The sequence below is a fragment of the Triticum urartu genome, chromosome 6, assembly GCF_003073215.2.
Source record: "Triticum urartu cultivar G1812 chromosome 6, Tu2.1, whole genome shotgun sequence".
Lineage (NCBI taxonomy): Eukaryota > Viridiplantae > Streptophyta > Magnoliopsida > Poales > Poaceae > Triticum > Triticum urartu.
The window spans coordinates 362,645,270-362,658,588 of NC_053027.1; positions in this window are offsets into that span (position 1 = coordinate 362,645,270).

Below are 13,319 nucleotides of genomic sequence, written 5' to 3' on the forward strand. Positions count from 1 at the left end.
CGCTGCCAGCCTCCAAGGCAAGCTGTGCCTCCCTCGCCCTAGTGGCGATGTAGTCCAGCTCTACCTGGGTGGTGTCCATGACAAGCCACCGCTCGGTGTCAGCATTGACATACACCTCTACCAGGGTGTCAAAGAATTGCTGCACATCAGCATCCTTCGGCTCCTTCCAGCTCAGGACAGGGCCGTGCGCGTTACAGTCCGGCATCATAGCAATGATCTCGAACCAACGTGAATTATTGCACAACGGGACCACCCCCGCTGGCAACTTGAAAAACGGCCCCTTGGTGGCCTTGCCGACCTTTGCGGCAGCCCTCATGGCCTTGCCGGTCCGTTCGACCTCGCCGTCGCGACCCACATCAAGCTGAAAAAGCTGCTGGCAGAAGTGGTCATGCGCCATCACTGTGAAATTGTGGTCGAGGCCGGGGTGGAGTCGCATAATGTCAACTGGATTCGTAAAAAGCCAGGCTGGCCTCCCCTTGTTGTGCAACGGGGCGATCCGGCGACGAATGAAGTCCGCCCCGATCATCTCAAGGGTGAGTCCAGCCCGGGTGAGCCGGAGAATCCTGGTGGTGGCGACAGTGAGCCTCCCGTCGGCGACGTCGACATCACTCCAATCGCTGCCGCGGACCAGCGGCACTCGGCGGACCTTGCAGAATTCCGGCGGGTCTTCATCTTCAATCCAGCACCACCGGCCACGCCATTCCTCCCACCTCTCCTTCATGGCACCGTCCGGGTACACCCCCTTGGATATTGGGATCCAGGTGACGCAACCAGAGACGGCTCCTCCCGGTTGGATCCGAGGGGAGAAATAATGGCGGAAGAGTGTCGTGTTGGGCTGCACCCCAGCAAAGCCTTCGCATAGATGTGCGAAGAAAGCCATGCATGCCACCACGTTCGGAGTAAAATCCAAGAGGCGAAAGCCGAAGGTGTGCATGATGTCACAGAAAAAATCAGAAAAAGGGGGACATAACCCGCAAGAAAGATAATCGACGAAAAAGGGATACTGATTTGGGGCAGGATCGGCGCAAGCGGCTGGAATGACGCTCGTCGCCGGACGTCCCGAATTCTCTCCACCCGTCTTCACTCCCCATAGAGGACTGAAGGAGGCCCGGAGCTCACAAACATCAACTGTCGTGGGGAAGAAGAAGGCAGATTTCGTCCGGTCCCCCAATAGCGCACTCTCCGGCGGCTCCACAGTCCCAGCACCCTTAGCCACCCACTTGCCCTTGGCGGATTTGGGCGCCATGGCGGCTAAGAAAGTTAGAGGACTGAGGAAGGGGGATGGCGAAGCAACGACGGCGGGCGACGGCGGAAGCTTAGGAGGGAAAGAAGAGAGGAAACAGCGGCTCTGAGATTGGAGAAGGCACGAGGAAAGAGGAGAAAGTGAGCAGCGCGCCCACGGTAATTCCTTCTTACGGGGAAAACACGGGCCGCCTCGTTTCACATTAACTATGATGTGACGCATGCCCGCGGGAACCAACCCCACGCATGCCGCCCACGTCACACACGCCTCCCCACGCCACGCCACGCGCGGGAATCATGGGAAGCGCAGCGTGCGAAGAATCTTACCGTGGTAAAAACCGCCCCGCCTGCCCGCGCACCGTTTTTGGGCCTAGCCCAACAACGCGTTGCGCTTATGTGTGGCCCAGGCCCGGGGGCTCCTGTCGGTGTACAAAAAGAGGGGTACACTTTTTGTACCCCTATAACTGTGCACAGGCAGTCTGAGCCGCGGATACCACCACACCAAGCAAGGCAAGGGAGGTGAGCCAGGGTAAGACCGAAGCTCAAGAGAACTATTACGACGCCAAGGCCAAGACCACAAAGAGCAAAGGGGACGAAGCGGACTCCCCCGGCAAGATCCTTGCCGGGAGACAGTTCTAGCAGCCCCGGCAAGACCCTTGCCGCGGCAACTCGTCCCGCGCCTACGGAGCAAATCACCCTTGAGTCCAATGACCCCAAAGGGCAAGGATTTGGGAGACATCCCCGTGGCGTCATGCAGATCTTTGTGAAGACATTCAAGATTAGATACGCCCTAAGGAGACGACAACCCTTGGCGGGATCCCAGCTGAGGAAGACCACAAGGCCCCCGGCAAGCACCTTGCCGGGGATGACAGCAGGCGCCTCGGCAAGTCCCTTGCTGGGGCCCCGGCAAGGCCCTTGCCGAGGACACCCGCAGGGCCACCATCAGGCCCACGCTGACTAAACCTCCACCACCGCATGCATGCAGCTGCCGACCCAACCAGCTTGGCAGGCACCCGCGTGGCGGCATGCAGATCTTCATGAAGACCCACCACTGTGCCACCTCAGCTGCCTGCCTACCTACATGGCATTGCAGGCGTCGCTGGCTAGGGCGCGTGTCGACACAAGAAGGAGCAGCGACGGACGAGACAAGTTTCTCCCCCGTCCCCGATAAAGCAAGGATACCTAAGCAAGACGCATTAAATGCGCCTTGTCATGTGATGCGAGGGATAACCTCGCAACACTGTACCCTTTCCACCTCCTGTGTGCCACTGTGGCAACCCCTTTTTTCTATAAAAGGAGGCTCGAGGCGACCAGAGGAAGGACTCGGCCTTTTGGAGCTCCTCACACCCCATAGCTAGCGCAACAACACAGATATACAATCCACCAAAGCAGGAGTAGGGTTTTATGCATCCTCGCGGCCCGAACCTGGATAAACAAACCGTGTGCTATCTATTTGATCCGCTCTTCTCACGACCCCGCGCCCCGCTAACCACAGTAGGGATTCTTGTGATCCCATAGGTGTCGTTCCCACCGACACCTCTTCACAGCATCGCCATCTTTCCATCTTGATGATTTGCATTTCGGGCATTCACTTAAGTTGGCATAATCCTTCCGGAACAGAACACAATTATTCTTACAAACATGGATCATATCATATCCAATTCCAACTGCACGAAGGAAATTCTTCATTTTATTGTAGGTGTGTGGCAGCTCAGACGCATCTGGGAAAGATTTGCAGAAAGCAGCCAACATCGCATCGAATGATTTGTTGGTCATCCGCTCAGATGTCTTCACCTGAAGAAAGGTGACCATAGCTGAGAATACTGACAGCTTATTTCCTGGGGTAACATGCGGGCCCACCGTTTTTCTTCTGCAGGTGAAAGTTCACGGAATGCACGAGCATTTCGTAGCATTGTTTCAATGTTGGTCAAACTCACTGGCTCCGCCACCACCACCTCCTCCTCCTCTTCCACCTGAGCATCAGGCAGATCAAGATGGTGATCTGCTGCTTCCACGTAGTCAATAAGATTGACGTTCGCAGCTTCACCGTGATGAACCCACCTAGTATATGTGACCGACATCCCATACAAGTGTAGATGATTTTGCACAGTTGACTGGGGTCTTGTAACTGAATTCATACAACTGCTACATGGGCAGAGCAAATATGATTTCGGACCACCGTACTCAGCTCTGATAAATTTCATGAAGTTTTCAACCCCCTCGACATATGCAGCAGAGAATCTTCGAGCAGAAGTTATCCAAGTCATGTCCATCTGTTAGACATACAAATTAGTTCTTCTACTAGATATTACAGGAAAAACATATATGCTTTTTTATGAAGTCCAGAAAAAAATACCTAGGTCGATGTCTAAAGCTATGGCAAGATATTTGGACAAGCAGATCTAAGTAACGAAATATATGTAAAGCTAATTCAGCAAACAGATTTGAGTGCCAAATTATGGCAGGCTGTTTCAGCAGTCAATGAGGCCGAGCACACAGCCATCGAGCTATTGAAGGCCATCGCAGCAACAAAGATCGAGTATAAAACGGTGTAGAGCTATTTCACCTAACAGATTGGCTACTAGACCATGGCAATCTACGTCACAATAAATATATGGCAGGATATTTTAGCAACTAATCGGCCTTGGCATGCCATCTCAGCTAAGAAGATTGAGTGCGGAACAGGGCAAGGCAGCTTCTTAAGCAGAGCATATTGACAGTAAACTACTTCGGCAAACAGTGAGATTAACAGCGTCTATCAGCTAACATTCAGCGCTACACCAATATGAACGGGGCCTCAGTCTAGAATGCGCGTACCGTGGGAGAAGTTGACCGCTGTGCGTCTCCACATGAACGTCGCCAGCGGCGGCGGCGCTGACCGCCGTGCGCCTCCACAAGAACGTAGCCAGAGTTGGCGGCGCGGCTAGAGGACAGCAGTCTACGAGAGCATATTGTGGGAGTGAGAGGATTGCCGAACCGCGGCGCCGACATATCGGCGCGGTGAGGAGGGTGGCTTTGGCGGAGCGAATTGAGTGGAGGGAGACAGGGGGGAGGGGGGTTTGGGGAATATTATTGGCTAGTTCGCCGAAGGGCGGTTGAATCAGATTTGGGGGGAATTTTTGGGTGTGGGGGGGAGGATTTTCGCGCGGTGGGCGGGGGGAGTTTGGCGCATGGTCGGTTTCTCCAAGTGCAGTCCCACGTGTCAGTGAAGAGGCAAGCCGAAGCACGTTCCGTTTGCGTGAGCCGTGTGCAGGACCGAACGTGTGTGGGGTGCAATGCGACCAGGACAGGAGTGTTGTGAGTGTACCGCATTTTTTCCTTTTAAACTAGGTGCTTCGCCCTCACAAAAAAATATGTTGCTTCGCGCGATCCATCGATACTACTACTAGTAATCCGGTAATCCCGACTAAAACGGCGCGGCCGGGTCTTTTCTTGCGCGATATGCTAGGAGGTTGGCTTAGTTGGGTTCTTTAGGACGAGTAATGCTACACCTATGTAATCCCAGTTACGTAATTAACGTAATATGAAACGTGTGAGCTATTGATTGTAGATTGGGGGGAGGGAGGGGCCCACCACCATGAAAATCAGGGGAGGAGAGAGAGGCAATTTACGTTAACCCTTTCGTAGGTTCTCGTAGATGTAGAAAGATGTGTCCGATCCTGCAATATAGGCCGTCCGATCTATATCTAACGGATAGGAAGGAAACTATGACAATTTACCCGCACTCCTCTCCACATTTTCAGATAAGGCTTTCCCTCGTTCATCCTTTTCTCCCACAAGATCTTGATCTTCCGTGCAACGCACGGGCATCTTGCTAGTACTCCTACCATATGTATATTATTGTGAAAGTTCGTATACACCGGCTGAGATTAATGCAAACACGGCTGATTTTCATTACATTTCGAACTTTTATAGGACAAAAAAATAAAATAAACCCGACCCTAAACCTATTCTACGGCGGCGACCGACGTCCTCCATCTGTGTTCTCCATGTACGGGGGCGGAGTTCAAAACCCGTGAAGTGAAGGTGTGGTCTCCGGCGAGGAAAAGTAGAACACGGGAGACGGACCGGCCAGTTGGCACACCATGCCCTACCGCCTCCCATGCCCTACTCATCCTCGGAGGAGTCCCCGACCTCAGCGGTGCCAGATGTTGGACGGCGGCAAGTAGGATGCGTGGCTGACGGTGCTCCCATCGTCGGCTGCCAGCGTGGCCACCGCTTGTGTGGCGACTTCAGCGAGGGCGGCGACCTCGAGCTCCATCCCCGAAGACAAGCTCTCCCGTAGAGCGTTCGCGCTTGCGGTCATGGCAGATGTGGTTCCAGGTAGGAGGACGATGCGCTATGGTGTGGAGGTTAGCTGGGCATTGCCGCTTTAAGTAGCGCATTCCGGTGAGGCCAATCCTCCGGGTGCGTCATTAAGTCGCCGGAGTTCTTCCTCGGGCACCGAGCCTCTTAATGACGACATATGAACGAATGGCATGAATGCGGGCAGCTGGCGCCGGCTGGGAACGCACCGCGTGACGGCGCGAGGGACGAGGGTTTTGGTGTGCCAGGGTAGTCAGCTGCGGTCGTGGCAACGTTGGAGATGCCCTTTGCTCACATGCGATCCCCGCATGTCACTGAAAAAGCAAGACGAACCGTCATGGTCTCAGGTCTAGAGGATGCAGTTGGCCGCGCTACACCACTCCGCGCGCGTCGCGGCGCCCCGTGCATCCTCGACGAGCCAGGCGTTGGGATGTGTTTGGATTGTGGCCAAAGTGCTCCTTGCCAAAATTTTGGTCATGACCAAAATATTGGTCTTTGTTTGGATGGTTGCCATTTTTTTGGCATGCCAATGAACTCTAGCCAACTCTGGTTCTTTTTTCTTGCCAATGTCGGCCATATCATGGACAACCAATACCTCAACCAAAATTTTGGTCATGACCGAAAGATTGGTCTTTGTTTGGATGGTTGCCATTTTCTTTGGCATGCCAATGAACTGTAGCCAACTCAAGTTCATTTTTCTTACCAATGTCGGCCAAATCATGGGCAACCAATACCTAAACCAAAATTTTGGCTATCCAATGCTTTGATGGGGCAACCTTGGGCACAAACCAAACATACCGTTGGTCGTGCCACAACACTAACGCCACCCTCGGCAAACTGAAACCGACCGTGTCTAGCAACGATATGATCATGTCGCTCACCGCGGTCGCCGTGTCCAGAGGCGGTGTTGGAGCTGCGCCCCATTGTTGGCCCCAACGACCCACATGAACGGTTGTCGGTGGCGAGGAGGTCGTGGGCTAGCTCCTCCATTGGACTAGTCTGCGCTACGTCGTCCCGACGGGTGTGCCCCACATGTCTGTTTCCCTGTTTTCCCGGCCATATTCGAGCGTCAGTGCTCCGCGTTGCGCATTAGGCCTTTCACTATGTAGGCCAAGCGAGACAACTTATTGTTTATTTGAGCCATTCAAGTATAATCATGTGGCGTTTGCTTATTTCTCATTCCTCTCCAACCCTCTTCTCCATCGATCATGTCGCCCTCTAGTCGAGTCCATCCTCCCGCATGCCTCATTTGAACATTCCGCCGAGTATCATTCGCATGTACCCACCCTAGTCCTCTTTCAATAGATCTCCGGACCCCGAGATGAAATTGAGAAGGAACGAGTGGGGGCACGTGATACCTAAGGCGGATTCAAAATTTTGAACCGGTGATCATAGCATCCGCAAATCATATATAAAGGGTATTCAATGTTCGTTTCGTTTTTGAACGTACAATATACTCCCTCCTATCCTTTCTACTCCCTCCTTCCATCTATATTGGGCCTAATGCATTTTTCAAGACCGCCTTTGACTATTGACAAGATTAATAGTACATGACATGTATAATGCGAAAATTATATCATTGGAAGCTCCTTTCACATACGAATTTGATGGTATGCTTTATTTAAGTTGCATGTCATATATTATTACTCTAACATTTGGTCAAAGTAGTATAGTGGAAGTGGATCCTCTGACGTAGGTATCCCTGCCTTACCCTCCCTTTCGGTCACTTACTGGCGGACCCCATGCTTGCTAGGCCCCGCATGTCAGTTACTCAATGGGTTCGGCCATGTCAAGGGATCCTCATCCGTAGTAATACTCTCTCTGTTTTTATTTACTCCGCATAAAACGGAGGGAGTGGTGGTATAATAAATGACGCGGGCGGGGGAGGGGGAGGGACGTCGGTTTGCTCTCAACCGGGGTCCCACAAGCGAGCAAACACGCAAGACGAAGCGCGTTCCATTCGGTGGGTGACGTGGAGGGTCCAGCATGCCGGGCTGCAACGCGAACGCGACAAGAGCGATGTAGAGTCAAAACCGATTGACCGGTCGTCACTGGAACCTTCGCTGCTCGGCCTACGCCAGCCACTGCCCTAAAACCACACCAAATCTCCAGCCCATTCCCCCACCTTTCGATCCCCTAGCCCGCATCAAGCATCCCCTAGTTCGCCGGAAAGACATGGTGCGCCGCAAGATCACTTACTATAAGATGCTGACGCCGGAGTGCCGTGCAGAAATCACGGTGGCGGTCGGCGCCACAGACCTCCATTCCCAAGCTCGCTTTGCGGCGGGCCAATCCCTGAGTTCTCTGGAGCCAAGCTACGAGGAGGAGGAAGCCGATCCAATGTTCATGGCTGAGGTCGCGGCGCAGAAGCCCCCCGATGGGTATGAGACGATGGACGTCGACTTCATGCCGGCATCCGAGTCCCGCATGGTGCAGGCAGACCAGCGGTTCAACATGGCGATACTAAAGGAGGACCAGGAGGTAGAGGCTCAACTCGACGCAGAGCGCGCGCATGCCGCTGCCATCGAGGCTCTCCTGCAGGCGGAACCGGATGTCGTGGATGTGAACCGGGCGGCAGAGGCTCAACTTGAGGCGGAGCGCGCGGATGCCGCCGCCATCAAGGCCCTCCTGCAGGCGGAACCGGACGTCCTGGACTTGAACCGAGCGGCAGAGGCTCGACTTGATGCAGAGCGCGCGGATGCCACTCTCATCAACGCCCTCCTACATGCAGAACCAGACGTCCTGGACTTGAACCGGGTGGCGGAGGCTCGACTCGACGCAGAGCGCGCGGATGCCGCTGCCATCGAGGCCCTCCTGCAGGCGGAACCGGACGTCCTCGACTTGAACCGGGCTGTGCTCTCATCCGTGCAGAGTGCCCGCACGCTCCGCTTGAACGAGTAGCTGGAAGCCGAGGACAACCATGGTGCGGAGACACACGTCGGCTGGTTCGCGCCGGCAGCCAAAGACGACGAGGCCGTCTCTTTCCGCGAGCAGTGATAGTTTTTATTTATGTTGTTGTTTTCATGGATCTTTTGCTGTGTAAAAACATATATTTGTTATGCAAGTCGCCTAACTTGGGTCAGCCTACCATTTCAGGCGGTTGGATGAATATCCTACGTCTCCTAACCCTTCTTTCCTTCTTCCTCACCTCTTCTTCTTCCCCAACAGACCACCGCACGGGCCGTACGGATACTCCCCAACATGCGGTTGGATAAACATACTCTATGAATGAAAATTATGTGTCAGCGATAGGATGGCTGAGTTTGGTGTGTTCACATGCGACAGCACGTGTCAATGAGGGTGCGTCCCCTTGGTTGGGTTTGCGGCGTGCAGGAGCGACTGTGTGAGGGTGCGGTGCGACCGCGGCGTGCAGGAGCGACCGTGTGAGGGTGCGGTGCGACCGCGATAGCCGTGCGCAAGTGTACCTCCTTCTCATTTTGAAAACTTTAGGCAAGCTTGGCAAAAATGTGTGGTGAAGTTTGGCAATGCAAGGCCTAGACCCAAACGGGATAAGTACGTACTCCCTTCGTTTCTTTTTAGTACGTACTAGGAGTACTAGTGTTAAAAAAGAAAGGCTGGGTTTTCCTTCGCGGGATTTAATCGATACAAATCCTCGTTTCACGTGTCAATTAATGCGTATTTTCTTCTCCAAAGACCAAAGAGCTAACCATCTCACTCCTCATCGCTTGATTAATGCAGCGCCATGCAAACCAACCTTCTCACTTCCGCATGCATGCAGGGGATATTAATGTCCTTGGTTGCTAACCCCATCAATTTTGCCTCGATTAGTGTTAGTGGCCCTTTACAAATTGTAATTTTGATATACTGGCCTTGTGTACAAAAAATGGAGGTAGTAACTATATTTGACTTCCTTGCCCATTGCGGTGACGTCGACGATATTTTTTCTGTGGTGGTTTGGCGAGTGCGTTTGACGGAGAACACCATTTGCATCCAGGAAGTCATTTACTAGTACTACTAGGAGTAACTAATGCGGTGAGATGGCTTCTCGAAGAAGATGATGGAGAAGCGGAGTCAGCGAAGAGTGAAATGATGGTTGCTTCGTCCGTGCTTTTGTGATTTGACGCCTCACTGCTTTGTGATTTGTGATAGAAGGGACAGGGGAGTAGACTCTATGCTCTATACTATAGTACTACATGCGTCCAAGCATGGGAGAAAGAGGAGAGACGTTGCATTTTTCTATTCCTTCAATCAATCAATCACGGAGCTTCGGTTCCATCTTTTTCGCTTTGGCAACACCGTCCACAATGGTTCCCACGATGCCGAAAGCTATTTTCACATTTGACTACACATTGTGGATGCCCTTAACCGTACCACTTGGTTTTGCTCCTGTGTGATATCTATAAAAATCTCAATTATATTGATCTAAAAAATTATAGAATCGAGATTAGTAAAAAGGAGGTGATTTTGCCGCGCAGATGGCTGGGGAGGTTTCTTATTTGAGCAATGCTACATCCACGTAATGGTTTACGTAAAGTTGCGAACTGATGTGATGTGGGACTATTTGATTGGATTAAAGGAGAGGATTAGGCCCACCCACCTGAAAATCAGGTGGGCATATATAGATTAGATGGAAAGTATATGTAGCAGCTACGTAGCCCTTTGTAAGTCTAGAATTAGGCTTCTTATTTTTGGAGGACATTGTCCTGGCAGTTTGCTAACATGCGGTCCCACGTATCAGTGCTTTACCAAGCCGATCCGCATCCCACATGAGGCAGAACAACTACAGAAGCAACACGTGGTTAAGTTGAAGAAGATGAGGGAGAAGCAGATTCAGCAACGAGTGAAATGATGGTTGCTTCGTCCCTCCAACTTAACTGCGGGAAAGGTGCAACTTTGTGATTTGACGCCTCATTGCTCATTACTACGCCGGCGCCATGACTGGGGTGCTTCACCCCGGCTGCTCTGCACTGTATTCCGGTATGGCACGTGGACCCGGTAGCTTGATGTCCCACATGTCGGCGAAAGGGACTAGAAGATTTATGAAAGCGAGCGCTCCACTCTTACGACGGAGGAGTAGACGACACGACGGCCCAGTGAACTGTCACTTGTACTGTATAGTACTAGTATAGTTTTGCTGTTTCGCACGATCCATCGATACAAACCCAATTAAACAGGAAAGGGCGGGATTTTTCCCACGTGGTAGATGATACTAGCCATACATTTCAAAGGAAATTTTAATGTATGCAAACTGAATAATTATAAGTAACAATATGATATCTAGTAAAACTAAAAACACATATGATTTATTGTGTTAGAGTGTAGTAGTAGTGCTGTATTGCATAGTTGTTAGATGTAACATGCGAGAACGTGTAGAGATGTAGTTTTGGAGGGCCTACAGAGAGAAAACCGTAATACGGTCACTGAACTTCAGAATAAGTTGATTACGGTCACTATATACGTTTTGCGGTGATTATACGGTCACTTTCTCACAGCTCAACATAGGGTTGCACTCTGTTGACTGGCCAAATAGTCTGCGTGGCGCCATGTTGACTAGTTAAATTGACCACGTTCGTTGTGGGTCCCACCTGTTAGTTTGCATAGGCAAAAGGTCAGATAAACACAAATTTATGTAGGCGCGACAAGGCTCCAACCCGTGCGCGGGAATCACCTGGTGTATGTGTCTGTCAGGGCCTGATGTGTGCGCATGCACGTGTAGGTTGAGCACTTGAGCGTGAGAGTGTGTGTTGGTCGTGTGGTGTACTGGTGTGTGCATGCACACGTGCATGTGTGCGTGTGAGTGTTGCGTGTGTGCTTGTGAGTGTTGCGTGCGTGCGTGGCTGCGTGTGTACGTGTGAGTGTTGCGTGCGTGCATGGGTGCATGTGTTTGTGTGAGTGTTGCGTGGATGCAGTTCGTGTGCATGCGTGCGTGTGTGTATAATCACAACACCAGCTACTGTGTGTTAAAACAGACGCCTCAGCATGCCGATACAAGGCCACCTTGTCCGCTGTGCCCGCGGTCATGACTTCGAACCACCTTCCAAATATTTTTTTGTCGTTTGTTTTCATTCTTACTAGCATGATGCCCGTGCGTTGCACGTAACATCAAGATGCATTTGTATGACCTGTTTATCTTGTGAGAGAAAAGGATGAACGAGGGAAGGCCTTATTTGCAAATGTGGAGAGGTGTGTGGGTACCTTTTTGCAAAATTGCCATAGTTTCTTTCCTATCCGTCAGATATAAATCGGACGGCCTATATTGCAGGATGGCAGGCACACCATCATCACCAACTCTGTTTTTTATAAGAGTGTATTTTATGTATTTTATAAGAGTGTAGATGTAGAGTAGATACAAGTCGACAGATGGGCACGATGGTAGTGAGATAATGTGATGCAACACTAGAGGCGCTACGTGGAGCGTTTAACTGGTCAACTAGTCATGTCATGAGCAAATACAGAGTTGTGCGGTGAGCCCATGACTGCATAATAACCACTAAACATAAATGGTGACCGTAATGAGTGGATTCTGAAGTCCAATGTACGTATCGTGCTTTCGCTTCAAATACAATGATCGTCATTGCATATATCATGAGAGAAAGATGAAACATGCCTGAATTTTCTGGGGGGCTTACTTTTAGAGGACCTGGAGATAGTTTTGTATGCATACGTGAAAGGGCGTACAGGGGGTATGCGATGGAGAGAGAGATGCTCTTCGTTTCTCTTTATTATTACTAACTTTGTATATAGTATAAAAATATACAAATTCACAGTGCGTAATGTTGGAAATGTGCCCTAGAGGCAATAATAAATTAGTTATTATTATATTTCCTTGTTCATGATAATCGTTTATTATCCATGCTAGAATTGTATTGATAGGAAACTCAGATACATGTGTGGATACATAGACAACACCATGTCCCTAGTAAGCCTCTAGTTGACTAGCTCGTTGATCAATAGATGGTTACGGTTTCCTGACCATGGACATTGGATGTCGTTGATGACGGGATCACATCATTAGGAGAATGATGTGATGGACAAGACCCAATCCTAAGCCTAGCACAAGATCGTGTAGTTCGTATGCTAAAGCTTTTCTAATGTCAAGTATCATTTCCTTAGACCATGAGATTGTGCAACTCCCGGATACCGTAGTAGTGCTTTGGGTGTGCCAAACGTCACAACATAACTGGGTGGCTATAAAGGTACACTACAGGTATCTCCGAAAGTGTCTGTTGGGTTGGCACGAATCGAGACTGGGATTTGTCACTCCGTGTAAACAGAGAGGTATCTCTAGGCCCACTCGGTAGGACATCATCATAATGTGCACAATGTGATCAAGGAGTTGATCACGGGATGATGTGTTACGAAACGAGTAAAGAGACTTGCCGTAACGAGATTGAACAAGGTATCGGGATACCGACGATCGAATCTCGGGCAAGTATCGTACCGCTAGACAAAGGGAATTGTATACGGGATTGATTAAGTCCTTGACATCGTGGTTCATCCGATCAGATCATCGTGGAACATGTGGGAGCCAACATGGGTATCCAGATCCCACTGTTGGTTATTGACCGAAGAGTCATCTCGGTCATGTCTGCATGTCTCCCGAACCCGTAGGGTCTACACACTTAAGGTTCGATGACGCTAGGGTTATAGAGATATTAGTATGCGGTAACCCGAAAGTTGTTCGGAGTCCCGGATGAGATCCCGGACATCACGAGGAGTTCCAGAATGGTCCGGAGGTAAAGAATTATATATAGGAAGTGCTATTTCGGCCATCGGGACAAGTTTCGGGGTCACCGGTATTGTACCGGGAC